Below are 13,058 nucleotides of genomic sequence, written 5' to 3' on the forward strand. Positions count from 1 at the left end.
CCCTTATGCCTTGTGAAACGAGGTTTACAGGAGTGGTCGACAAAGGCATTCCCTGTCGACGATACGCATCTTGACTGCCTCGCTGTGCCAAGGATCAGCTGAACTGGCACAGTGCGACGGCCATCTTTATTTTAATTAAGCCGGGGATATTTAAATCCCCACTTCATTGACTATGTCGGGTAGTCTAATTTACATGTCTCTGTTAGCAGAGGCATGTAATCTAGACGTACCCTTCATGTATACGCTGTTTGGGTAAAAATGTTGGGTAAAAACGTGTGCACTCACAGCCAGGGACCAGAGAGACAGAGAAATGCACCTGAGAATGTTACTTTTCAATAAGGCGCTTCAACCCACCAAGACGTCCCTGGCTGATAAGTAGCGAGCAGTGCCTCAGAAGCGCAGAGCATCTTCCCCAGGGACAGCCCCAGTGAAAAAGATAAGGGCGTCCCCAACACTTTCTTTACCAGCCACTCTGGTCAGTAGAGTTACTCTAAGAGACAAGTTGGGAACGTCTAGCTCCTCCTCTAGCAGCACAAAGGCAGTTACAACGTCAAAACAGAAAAAGGCACCAACCTTGGTGCCAACATCAAAGGCACTGACCCCGGTGCCGACATCAAAGGCTCCTACCCCAGTGCTGATGGCAAGGGCACCAGCATCACCTAAATCCGTCTCGGCACCAGCTGTACGGTTCATCGCAGCACCAACAACATCGGCACCGCTGGCACAGGCTAGTGCAGAACCACCAGTGCATTCATCAGCACCAAAGGATATCGGTGCGTGGCCGGCCCCGAGGAAGGCTACGGCAAAGACAGATGCACAATGCATTTTCCCTTCTCCCTCACCAACCTTTTCTCCAGCACTGTCTCCATCCCCACCAGCACCGAGTTCTCCAGTACTGAGTGTCTGCTTGGAAGACCAGGTTCCGCAATCCTATCCTACCCAGTGGAAATCCCCATCTCCAAGTCACACAATGTGGCACAGGGACCATGGCTATTATGAGAGGTATTTTTCACCTTCATCACCATCTCTCAGTTGTCCTCAGTCACCTTCACTGTCCCCATGCTCAAGGTATTACTCAAGCCATAGGAGTGTAGTCTCCTCCAAATAATCCTCTCCCACACGGTCAGATCATTATTATGATTACCATTCCAGATTATATTATCCATAGCATTGTTGTCATAGATCGTACTTGCATAGTTGGTCCTCTTGCTGCCACCTCATTCTCTTCCCATCTCGGTAACAGACTGCCACTTACCTTCTATGCCTCCTTAGAGCCCGACTCATCTGTCACACCATTCGGATCCTGAGGAGGGCCAGCTATCAGAGGCGGAGGATCAGCAGCCTGAAGTGTTAACCACTGATCTTTCTTCCTCTTCACTGGATGAAGCAATAATTCCAGAATAAACAGAAGAACTGATGGTTGGTATATTTTGTGTGGACATATTCACTACCTCAAAGAGGCTAAAGCAAACAAAGATACAAGAAATGCTGCAGAATATCATAGATGGGATGGTCCAGGCTTTCACCAATGGGTCATGTTGATATACCTGCTGAAGATTGAACATGCACCTTATTTTATACCCCTTGTCCTGCACACTTGCATGTCCAGTGACCATATGTAGGTTGCCTCATGGCCCCCTGTCCATGAGTGGTATTCTGGGGAATTGTAATTGGGGTTCTGAGTGTTGACATAAGCTCTTGGTGCCTAAATACAGTTTCCAGTATTTCACATTAATGTGTTGACTTCATAGAATCGTAGAACTGGAAGGGACCTCGAGAGGTCATTGAGTCCAATCCCCTGCCCTCACAGCAGGACCAAGCACCTTCTAGACCAGTGGTCACCAACCTTTTTACAACCAAGTTCACTTTTTAAATGACAGACCAAGCCAAGATCTACCGCCCTGCCCCTTCCTTGAAGCCCCGCCCTCTCTATTCTCCTCCTCTCCATCACTTGCTATCCCCAATCCTTATACTGCTGCTTATTTTTTTTATTATTATTATTATTCTGTAGGAAGAGGTTTTTCCAAAATTTGGCCTGTCTACACTGGACCAAATGTTAGAAAAAAAACCCTTCTTTTGGAAGCCACCTTATTCCTTGTGGAAAGAGGAATATAGGGGTTAACAAAAGAGCCTGTTTGCTCTTCCACTAAAAAAGCGGAAGAATAAATGCAACCCTGGATGCAGAAGAGTTTTTCTGGGATATCTCCAGAATCCTGAAAAACTCCTGCAGTCTAGCTGGACCCTTGCTGTGTTGAGACAGGATGTGTAGGCTCTGGGGTGGGAATGAGGGATTTGGGTGTGGGAAGGGGTGAGAGGTGCAAGCTCTGGGAGGAAATCTGGATGCAGGAGGGGTGGAGAAGGGGACACTAGCTCGGGGAGGGGGCTCCAGGCTGGGCAGTGTTGGGATACTAAGCAAGCCACAGGCTTGCGGATGTGAGGGTGCAGGAATTTGGGTTGGGATATGTGAGGGGCTGAGGGCATGAGGTTCCAGTGTTTGATAGGCTCAGATCTAGGGTCTGGGGAAGGGGGAGTGCAGGAGTGGTTGTGGCCAGATGGGGGCTTGGCCCCAATTGGGGGTTTGTTGGCCACTATGTTAAACACAAAAAGTTTCTGCATTGTCTTTCTTTATGAGAATGGCAGGGAACCTGCCTTGAGTCAGGTGTCACTGACCCATAGAAAAGTCGTTTGGGAGCAGGGGACACAGTACTGGGGAGGAGTGCTAGTGGGTTCTGGAGCAGGGAACAGGGTGCCAGTGGGGGCAGGGTGCCAGGACAGGTTTCTGCAGCAGGGGACAGGGTGCTGGGGGGGACAGGTTTCTGTAGTAGGAGACAGGGTGCCATAAGGAACTGGTTTCTGCACGGGGGGCAGGGTGCCGGGGGACAAGTTTCTGCAGGGAGGGGCAGGTTTCTGCAGCGCGGTCGGGGGGGCAAGGGAGAGGGAACAGATGACCAGGAGGGCGGGGGACAAGTTTGGGGCAGAGGAGAGGGAACAAGGTTGGGGGCAGGGAGTTCCCTACACCAGCCACAGAGGGAAGCCTCTGACCCGTGCTCCCTCCAGCCTGGCTGCCCTGCGGTCAGTCCGGAACAAAGAAAAGCGGCTGCCCGGCCAGCTGGCCAGGGTGCTCAGCCAGGGTGCCACCAAGCTCCACCTGGGCAGGCGCAGAGGGGAAGCCGCCCGATCAGCTGGAGCGTGGTTCAGCCTCCTCTGGGCTGAACACCACAGCCAGCAGGCCAGGCAGCTTCTCCTCTGCGCCAGCCCACGTGGAGCGTGGTGCACCCTGGCTGAGCGCCATGGCAAGCTGTCCGGGCAGCTGCTTCTCTTCCCTCCAGCCCGGCTGCCCTGCACTCAGCCCAGGGAGGCTGCGCCTAGCTCCAGCTGTGAAAGCCACAGTCAGCTGGCTGGGGTGTTTCAGCCCTCCTGACCTTCCAGCTCCCACCATTCCTCGTAGCTACTCACCTGTGTTGTTGCTCAGTGAGTAGCTGCTCCTCAAATGAGGAAATCTAATGTAAATGTACTGCGCAGGTGCGCAGTTCAGAGAGGGCTCGAGCTACTCTTAGAGCCCCTGAGATCTACCGATAGCTCACGATCTACTGGTTGGTGACCCCAGATCTAGACCATCCCTGATAGATGTGTATCCAACCTGCTCTTAAACATCTCCAGTGCTGGAGATTCCACAACCTCCCTAGGCAATTTATTCTAGTGTTTAACCATCCTGACAGGTAGGAAGTTTTTCCTAATGTCCAACCTAAACCTCCCTTGCTGCAGTTTAAGCCCATTGCTTCCTGTCCTGTCCTCAGAGGCCAAGAAGAATGATTTTCCCCTTCCTCCCTGTGACACCCTTTTAGATACTATACACGGCTCCTTTTTGCACAAAAAAACCCCCCTCTTGTGCAAGAGCCGTTCTGCTTTTTTTCAGTGGCTCTTGCGCAAGAGGGGGGTTTTGCACAAAAAGCAGTGTAGATGGCTCCTTTTTGCACAAAAGCGTCTTGCACAAAAACAGAACTCTTTAATTATGCAAATGAGGCATGGTGATATTCCACACTTCACCTCATTTGCATAGTTTTTTGCGCAAGAGAGGGCAGTGTAGATGTAGCCTTGCTCTCTTAATAAATACTTCACTACATTCCCAAAACTCAGTTCTAATATAATTTATGAAGCCCCTTTTCTCCTCCATAGTTTCCTCTGGGTCTAATGTGGTAGTGAGTGTTAGTGCTCATGATTATAGCATGAGCACTCACGATGGAGATTGTGAGATGGTTTTAAGTGTTGAGCAATTTGGCCTTTATGGGCAGGGGCCCCATTTTGTTGACAGACTTCCTGTTTCCCTTTCTGGTAAGATGTTTTAAAATATGGCTCCCTTGAGGGGTTTTTTTAACAAAACTGCAGTAAGGTTTATTTTTAGACCATGCCTTTCACTCTGGGGAGCAGAGGTATTCTCCTTTCCCTGGGTCTTATATACTTCCAAAGTTTTGAACTCAGCATATTCATCAGCAATTTTTGCTACTTTTAAAATTCTGGAAGGTTTTTTATCGCACCTATTTTTACCTCATCAGTGATTATCCATAATAATTGTTTTGTACTGCCAAATCTAACAGCTTATCAAAGTTACTATCAGCACCTGCTCCAAAAATCTATTTTTCACGTAACTGTAGCTTATGTATATATTCTATGTAGGTTTCGTCAGGCATTTTAAGATTTCTAAACTTTAAATAGTAGCACTCCAGGGTGATTTTAAACCTTTTCAATGTCATTTTTTAAAAGCTCTTGTATATCCTAGCATCCTCCATCTTCATTTCATTAAATACCTGTCTGACTTTTCCAGTCAGCCTAGTTAAGAGGACTGGCATCCATTTATTCTCTGCAATTTTATGGCGAGCACACTGGTCAACGGTGGATAGGAATGACTGAGTGCAGTCAAATTCCTGGTAAACTGGGCAGGCTTTTCCCCATTCCCTGATGTTGAGAGGGGATGCACCCACAGACTAAGAGTGGTTCTTTTACCTGTCCGGGATTTTAAACTGCAATGCACAAGTTTCTTTCTCAGCCACTAGCTGCTCCATGCATCACAAGGAGGATTCCTTCTCCAGCTCAGTTCCGTCATTTTTATTTTATGCTTATGTTGTTGTTCGGCTACTTGCAACATAATAGCTAATATGGGTGGATAATATTTCAGAAGTTATGTACTGACACAGGAAATTATGTTCTTAAAGCCTTGAAAATGAAAACAAGGTGATAGACTTAGTTTCTACATCCAAGGGATTGTAGACAGATCTCTCTCTCTTGACTTTTGGATTGTCTCTCTCACAGCGTAAGCTTTATGCCCAAATAAGACTTTGTCTTTAAAGTGCCATATGAATACGCGTTTTTGCAGATACCGACTGGCATGGCTACCCCTCTGCTATTAATTAAGATTACAAAACCTCCAGGAAGAAGCACACAGCAAGAGGTGCCAGAGTTATGATCAGATGACTGTTTGATGTAATTGGGATTGCAAAGAGACACACTGTCTTTTCTCTCCTCAATGAGAAGATACTCTGTGTTGTACCTTATGAAATTAGTTCCACAGCCAGGCATTGGCAAATACCTTGTTAATTAATATCTCGGTTCTAAAATGTGTAGCGTGCATCTTATGGTTTTATTTTACATTGAACCATTTCTTTCCATTACTTTTGCTTGCTTCTCATATCTCTATACTTAGTGCAAATGTGTGTGTTTATTTATCAATAAAATAGCTAAGTGCTCAGTGATGAGCAGAGACTGTAAGTGAAACAACAAAGCAACAAATCTGTGACTACTGAGAGTATCCAGTGAAACAGGCGAGACGCTGCACAGGAACGCTTAGTGGTAGTGACATTTGAAGCATGCTCATCAATAACCTACAGAAGAACAGGAGTGCTTGTGTTACCCATGTCTGGAGGAGTCAGGGTCCCGGCACGCAAAAGATATGGATGAGACTTCCTCACTGTAAGGACAAGTTGTAGTGAAGTACCTCAAAACTCTGGGTACTCTCAGGAAGCATCACATCTCATCTGTTGTCTCTTGTCTCGTGCTTCAGTTATAAGCCTTCAAACAGGGAGTGTCTTCTATGCTGTGTGTTACCATCGAGCACGATCGGGTCCTGGTCCACAGCCGGGGTCTCTAAGTAATTGCACAACATAAATGATAAAATGTACAAGTACACATTAACACGGTGGTGGGCGTCCTGTGGACTAAGAGACACGTGGCTCATCGAGCTTGTTTGTGTGGCCTGAGACACATTCGTTGCCACGTGCAGGGTTGCCAGATTCTGCTGGTTTCTGTGCATGCCATTTTTATCTGACTGGTATTACTAAAATGATATGACTGTAAAGCCAAGGGCACCTGAAGTGGGGTGCATGGTGATTGCACACAACATGGATTGTGAGAGCTGTGCACACCCTTTGCATCCAACCAAAATGCTGTTGTGGTTCAGTTGGCGTACCCTGTAAATTCTGAGTATGCCCGTGCAGTTAGCAAAACTACCCCATCCCAAGGGACCATCGTGGTTTTGACAATCTTGTGGCCCACTGAGATGGGGGAAGGCCACTCACTAGCCTAGATTGACCATCACTGTATTAATATCTCTTCAACACCAACACAAAGCTTCTGATTGCAAAACTAGCAGCATAAGCTAACTGTGGTTATTCAGCATTTTTCTCTTTCCAACTGTGCCCAACGAGCAGAAATTCTTTAATGGCGCATTTGCTCCCAGCAGGGAATTAGAAGGCAAAGTACAGAAATAACCACAATAAAATTACCCTTCTGATTGTCTAATGCCTGTCTTTTCTTCCCCTAGAAGAGATGGCCATGTTTTCTAATTGACAGATGATTCAGACTCTGTCAAAGGAGATACAGTTTAAGCACAGCGCTAGCTCTTGGGGGTGGGAGGGACATGGTACCTCACTTAATGATCCCTCAGGGATGTGGACTATTAATAATTAAAAGAACCACTCCACCTGTCTTCAGCCAACCAGCTCCATTTTCATATTATGTGTAGTTTATTTCCCTCTGGTCCCTGAGGGCAGCATTTAATGCATTGAACACAAGTAGGTCAATAAAATGGAGAGATGATTAGTAAAATTCTGTCCCTCCCACATGAATTTTGTGTAATCCCTGGTCAAAAGAATAAGCATTGCATTGTCACTGTTTTATGTATGTATTCTTTCAGAGGGAATGCTGTGATTCTTCCCTTTTTTATGTTATTTCATCTCTGTCCGTCATGCAGGTGTTTAGCTATTTGGAGAGGTGTCTAGTAGCTTGTTATGACAATTTGGAAGCTCTATTGTGGCTGTAAAGTGTTAGCAAATGTGGAATGGTTCTACTAAATCTGGTTCTTCTGTGTTCTGCAGCTTCCAAGAGTTGTGCCAGAGAGCTGAGCCATTTAAGGGACACAGCCAGCCTTTCCAGATTAACGCAGCACTTCAGCTTACTAGAACTGAAGGAAGTTACAGACCTATTATTTCCAGTCTGTTTACTTTGTGCATTTTACAGCACTTTGGGGACAGTGTGTTTCATGCCCCTCCCTATTTATAGCAAGTTTTTTTAAATCTTGTTTTAAATGTGCGGACGGATGTGACCTCAAAACAGAACTGTGTTGGGAACAGAACAAGATGACAGGAGCAGCAGGGGACCAGACTAAGACAGCAGTCTGAAGTTTGGTCTCAGAGAATTACAATTTGCCTCCATCAACCTTCTACACCAGATAACCCCAATCAAGAAAGTAGAGCAGAGAGTTGCCAAGGATGGATTCCTCAAGGCAAATCTGAACATTTTTTTTTTTAAATCTCACTAAGAAGGGAAGCCTATCTGATTGCAAGTAAGGACATGGCACCCAAAACAGGCGGGAATAATAAGGCTGAAGAGCCAAATGGTCACACCAAGATGGACCTCAGGAAGTGATTCTCTTGAGTTGAAGGTTTTGAGAAATTATCAGATGTTTAAGAGTCAAGCAGAAAAGAAAGAAGTTCCTGACTTAGCAGGTTAAGATCCTGTGTTAGAAACTTAAGGAGAAACATTTGAGAGTGTGTATGTGTGCCTATCCATGTGAGTCGAGAGAGACACAAGATTTAACTTCAGTGAGATGATACAGAAGACAGGAGGAGAAAAGGTTAGACGTTAAAGGTCTGCCTGAAAGTGCTGCAGAAGGAAACCCCATCAGGTATGTTAAGCCCATAGCGGCAGTTGTTAAATCTGAACTTGTGAAGGTGGTGAAAGTGGACTAAGCATGTAGGTTTCAATTCCATCAGCTTGTGCCTCATAACAGATCCAAAGATCTGATTGTGAAGTTTCATCTTTGTCAACAAAGATTTAATTATGAAAAACCAGAAAGTTGCCAGAGCTTACAGCAATGGCAGAAGTAAAGCTGAATAAGAGGACTCAGATATCTGAGAAGTAACTTAATCATTAACCAGAAAATATTTGTTAAGAATAAATCGCTGATCACTATGATAATGTTGTAAAGAACATAAGAACGGCCATACTGGGTCAGAGCAAAGGTCCATCTAGCCCAGCATCCTGTCTGTGGCCAATCCCAGATGCCTCAAAGGGAGGGAACACAACAGGTAATCGTCACGTGATCCCTCTCCTGTCATCCATTTCCAGACAAAGAGAGGCTAGGCACACCATTCCTACCTATCCTGGCTAATAGCTATTGATGGACCTAACCTGCAGGAATCTATCTAGCTCTTTTTTGAACCCTGTTAAAGTCCTAATCTTCACCACATCCTCTGGCAAGGAGTTCCACAGGTTGACTGTGTGCTTACTGAAGAAAAACTTCCTTTTGTTTGTTTTAAACCTGCTGCCCATTCATTTCATTTGGTGACCCCTAGTTCTCATATTGTGGGAATAAGTAAATAACTTTTCCTTATTCATTTTTTCCATACCCGTCATAGACCTTTGTCATATCCCCCCTTAATTTCCTCTTTTCTAAGAAAGTTGTATTAAGTTTAAATGGAGTGATCATAACTATGATAGCTGGTTCTGTATCTTAAAATATAGAGAAAATAAAAAATAAGGGGGAAGTGGGTGGCTGAGTAGCAGGCTGGGGGATGGAGTGGGATTCTGAGGTGTTCTGTATATCCATCAGTAACTCAAAAGGATCTGATGGTAATTTGTCCCTAATGGTGGGGATAGAGGTATAATAGGTAGCGAGAACTTCTTTATATTGCAAGAGAAGCAGCCCATATACTCGTGGGACTTGAACAGCTAGCTGTTCATGGATCAACAAATTGCAAGAGTTTGGGAACTGATTATATGCTGTACCGGGAGGGACGTATTTGATTTAAAGTATGTTAGGAAAAGACCTAACCTCATTTAGTTGTGCTGAATCACATTACAAAGATTCAAAGGGATAGCCACGTTAGTCTATAACTTTAAAAATAAGTAGTCCTGTGGCACCTTAAAGACTAGCAAATGCATATATATCTAGTATCAGGAGCTTTCATGGGCAAAACCCACTTCCTCGGATCAGCTTAAAAGATTGTTATTGATTATATTCATATTACTAGACATGGGGAAGTATAATAGGCCAGGGAAGGCTCTTCTGTCTCCGCAGTGCAGCTGCCAGACATTACATTGTGGGTTTAGTTTTTGCTTTATTATGTCTATGGGCCTACCAAATTCTTGGTCCATTTCACAGCCGCAGGGTTTGAAAGTTGGTACATTTTACATTTTCGGCTATTTGAACCTGCAATTACACAGTATTGTAACCGTGGGGTCTTGACCCAAAAGAAGATTATGGGTGGGGGGATCACAGACCTGTTATAGGGGACTATGGGATTGCCATCCTTACTTCTGTGCTGCCTTCAGAGCTGGAATCTGAAGGCAGCAAACACAGAGCCTCCTGCAGCCATAGGACGTTTCAAGAAGTAAAGGTGGTTCTGATCTCCCCAATGCTGCTTGGAGTGCCCCAGTCGGGCTCCTCACTGCTAGTCTTGGCCAGCTTGGGAAAGACATTACTTGCCCTTCCTCTCATTGGCTGCTCTTGGGTACCTCTTCCAGCTGCAGGAAGCTCTGCACTCCCTGCCCCACACTCACGTCTTGCCCCCATCAGTCTACAGCTGCAGGGAGAAGGGCCCCTTCCAGATGCAATGATTAGCTTGTTTCAGTAAGATAAAAAAAGGCTGTGTGAACCTAGACAGGATTTATAGACACTTTACAGCAGCAAATAACACTGAAGGTGCTCCAAGCAGCACAGGGAAGCCTCCTTCAGCTGTGGGAACCTCCAGCTGCTTCCCAGTTCCAGAGAGCATCCTGCAACAGGAGGAGGCACCTGGAGGTGTATCTGGTCTCCCCTAGCAGCTATGCAGGATTGGGACAAGTTTGTCCCTCTCCTGCTCAGTCTGAGCTAGGAGCTCCCAGCAGCACAGGTAGATAGGATCCAAACTCCACAAGTCTCTTCTGGCTGCAGGAACCTCAGGCTACTGCTCAGTCCTAGAGAGTGTCCTGCAGCAGAGGGAGTCATACAGAAGTGGGTCTGGACTGGTCTGGCCCTTCTGTGCCCAGCTGGAGCGGTGAGCTCTCTTTACTGAGATGCTCCTAGGAACAAGGAGACATCCGATTTCATGGGGAAGGGCTTATATCATATTCCATGACGTTTTTCAGGACTGTGAAATTGGTAGGGCCATAATTCTGCCCCAAGCAGGTTCTGGGGAGCTGAGGAGGCAGTATGTTCTGTTCAGCTTCCTGGGGTCATCAGTATCTCCCTGGAGATATTAGTAATGAACCCAGGAAGCTGACTAGCAAATGCCACCTCCTCAGCTGCCCCAGAGCCTGCATGAGCCAGAGCAAAAGCTCAGGTTCTTCATTGGGAAGAGATGCTGTCAGGCTGCAGCTTTTCTTGTGTTGTTCGGGGAGCAGAGACTGACTACCTTGGAGTTCCTGGCAACTTGGGAGAGGGCAGGGTTCCTTCAGGCAAGTGGGGACTTGGGCCTCTAGGCAGCTCGGGGTGCTAGCTGCCAGGGGAGGGGCAGTGGCTCAAGGTTCTAGCTATGATTAGGTGAGCTGTGCAGCGGCTCGGGGCTCCAGGGGCAAGGGTCAGGGATGCTGTGGTGGCTCAGGGTGCCAGCTGTGGGCCGGTGAGTTGTGCGGTGGCTCAGGGCACCAGCTGTGGGTAGTGGTGTGGAGGAGGTGGGGTGGCAGCTCGGGGCTCCAGCTGCCAGGGAGGCTCCACATGGTGCCATACCAGAGGGATCCATGTTGTTATTTACTTGCTGCCGAGAGAACTCTCAATAGGGGAGTGGAATGTCTGTTTGAACTCATGTTCCATATGGACATTTGGCCCCTGTTCCTTGAAGAGATGCTTGCTATTTACACCAGCCTGTCATGGGGTGTCTAGGCATTGCTCACTGGTACTTCCTTTGGGCGATTCTAGGGATTAGCTCCTCCTTGTCCAGCATCCCCTTTCTTCTCTTCCACTGTTGCTGGTGTCCTGCTTTGGGCTATGTCTACACTCACAGCTTCTTGCTTGAGAAATATGCAAATGAGGCTAAGCGTGGAATATTGCGGATCCTCATTTGCATACCTAATGAGCTGCCATGTTTGCAGAAGAGACTCTTGTGCCAGAAGGAGCTGTCTACACTGCCCCTACTTGTGCAAGAAAACCCTCTCGCACAATGCCATTATTCCTGAAAATAATCAGCGTAACAGCATTGCATGAGAGGGTTTTTCTTGAACAAGAAGAGGTGGTGTAAACAGCTCCTTCTGGCGCAAAAGACTCTTCTGCAAAAATGGTGGCTCATTAGGTATGGAAATGAGGCTCCACAATATTCCATGCTTAGCCTCATTTGCATATTTCTTGTGCAAGAAGCCGCGAGTGTAGACATAGCCCTGGAGTTGCAGTGTGGCAGCTTTGTGACTTTCTGGGGAGTCTTTTCAAGGCTCTGCACCACTGCCTGATTAGGTCACTCCCACAGTGACTCGGGCACTTCTGCTTGCTGCTCCTAGCATATGCATTGGATATTAGAGGAACAGGGCAGCCCCTCTACTCAGGGCCCTATAGCAAGCAGTTAAGGTCTGCAGCTACATAGGTCTGGACTACTTTCTGCTGTGCTCCTCCAAGCTTTTCATTCTCCAGCCTTCTTTGTCAGCCCTTCCTCTTAGAGTCCCTCTCTCTTTTTTCAAGGGTTTCTCTCTTGCCCCAGCAAGGAGGACTACAAGCTTTCCCCTACTGACATGGTTCCTATTCTCCTGACATTACAGAAGCACTGCCTATTTCCCAGCTGAGCTTCCTCCTCATTAATGCCCTCCACACAGATCACATCTCCCCCGTTTGCAGCTGATTGGGCTGGGACGGGGATTTACCATACCACACAGCCTAGAAGCAGCTGCAGAGGCCAGTGTTCCCTCTAATTGCTTGAATCTCAGAGCCAGTATCTCCTCCGTTTGGGGGAGGGGGCCTTAAGATGCAGATGGGCATGTGCCCAGCCATCTCCTAGCTTTTCAATAGGCACAGAAGCTGGTGAAGTTAAATTTCCCCCTTTTGAATTGCACAGAGGAAGAGATGGAGATATCACTCTTGCCTTTGTTTTCTGCAGTAAGAAAATAGCTTTGTTTAGCATTAATGTAATTTTTTAAAATTTGACCTGAGGATTTCCCTAAAACCAGTAGTAAATAAATCCATGGCTCTATAAGCGTATGCTCCAATACATCTGTTAGCCTATAAAGTGCTACAGGACTCCTTGTCGCTTTTGATGGTTCTATAAGTTTTCTGTGAATTCAGATATCAAGATAGGACTCTATGATGCACAGAAAACCTTCGTCATTCGTGGTGGCTGCATTCCTGGCACCACCACAAATTATGAAAATCGTGAATAATGGGAGCTCCGGTGAACACTCCATGGCTCCTGAACTTGCTGCAGGGAACTCACTGTGGAGGCTGGGAGCTGTGGTGAGTTCTCCATAGCTCCTGGACCTCACCACTCTCCCCCCCCCCCATCCCGTACGCCAGGACAGGAGATTCCCCATTAATATGCAGAACCACAAATAGCTTCTGTGAATCATGAGGGTCTCCTGTAGGTGTTAAACCTCTATTTCAGTAAATG

General features: G+C 46.7%; 1 long non-coding RNA gene across 5 annotated transcripts in view; it reads left to right on the forward strand.

The window, feature by feature from the left end:
• The window catches only part of LOC112545292 (uncharacterized), a 60,459-nt gene that overhangs the window by 28,036 nt on the left and 19,365 nt on the right, over positions 1-13,058 (forward strand). For all 5 annotated transcript variants that reach the window (XR_016350465.1, XR_016350466.1, XR_012906407.2 and 2 more), the window contains 2 exons: positions 1,273-1,419; positions 7,368-8,176. This is a non-coding gene — a long non-coding RNA (uncharacterized LOC112545292). The remainder of the gene's footprint in view (positions 1-1,272; positions 1,420-7,367; positions 8,177-13,058) is intronic.

Source organism: Pelodiscus sinensis, chromosome 11 (genome assembly GCF_052426305.1).
Source record: "Pelodiscus sinensis isolate ZL-2025 chromosome 11, ASM5242630v1, whole genome shotgun sequence".
Taxonomy (NCBI): Eukaryota; Metazoa; Chordata; order Testudines; family Trionychidae; genus Pelodiscus; species Pelodiscus sinensis.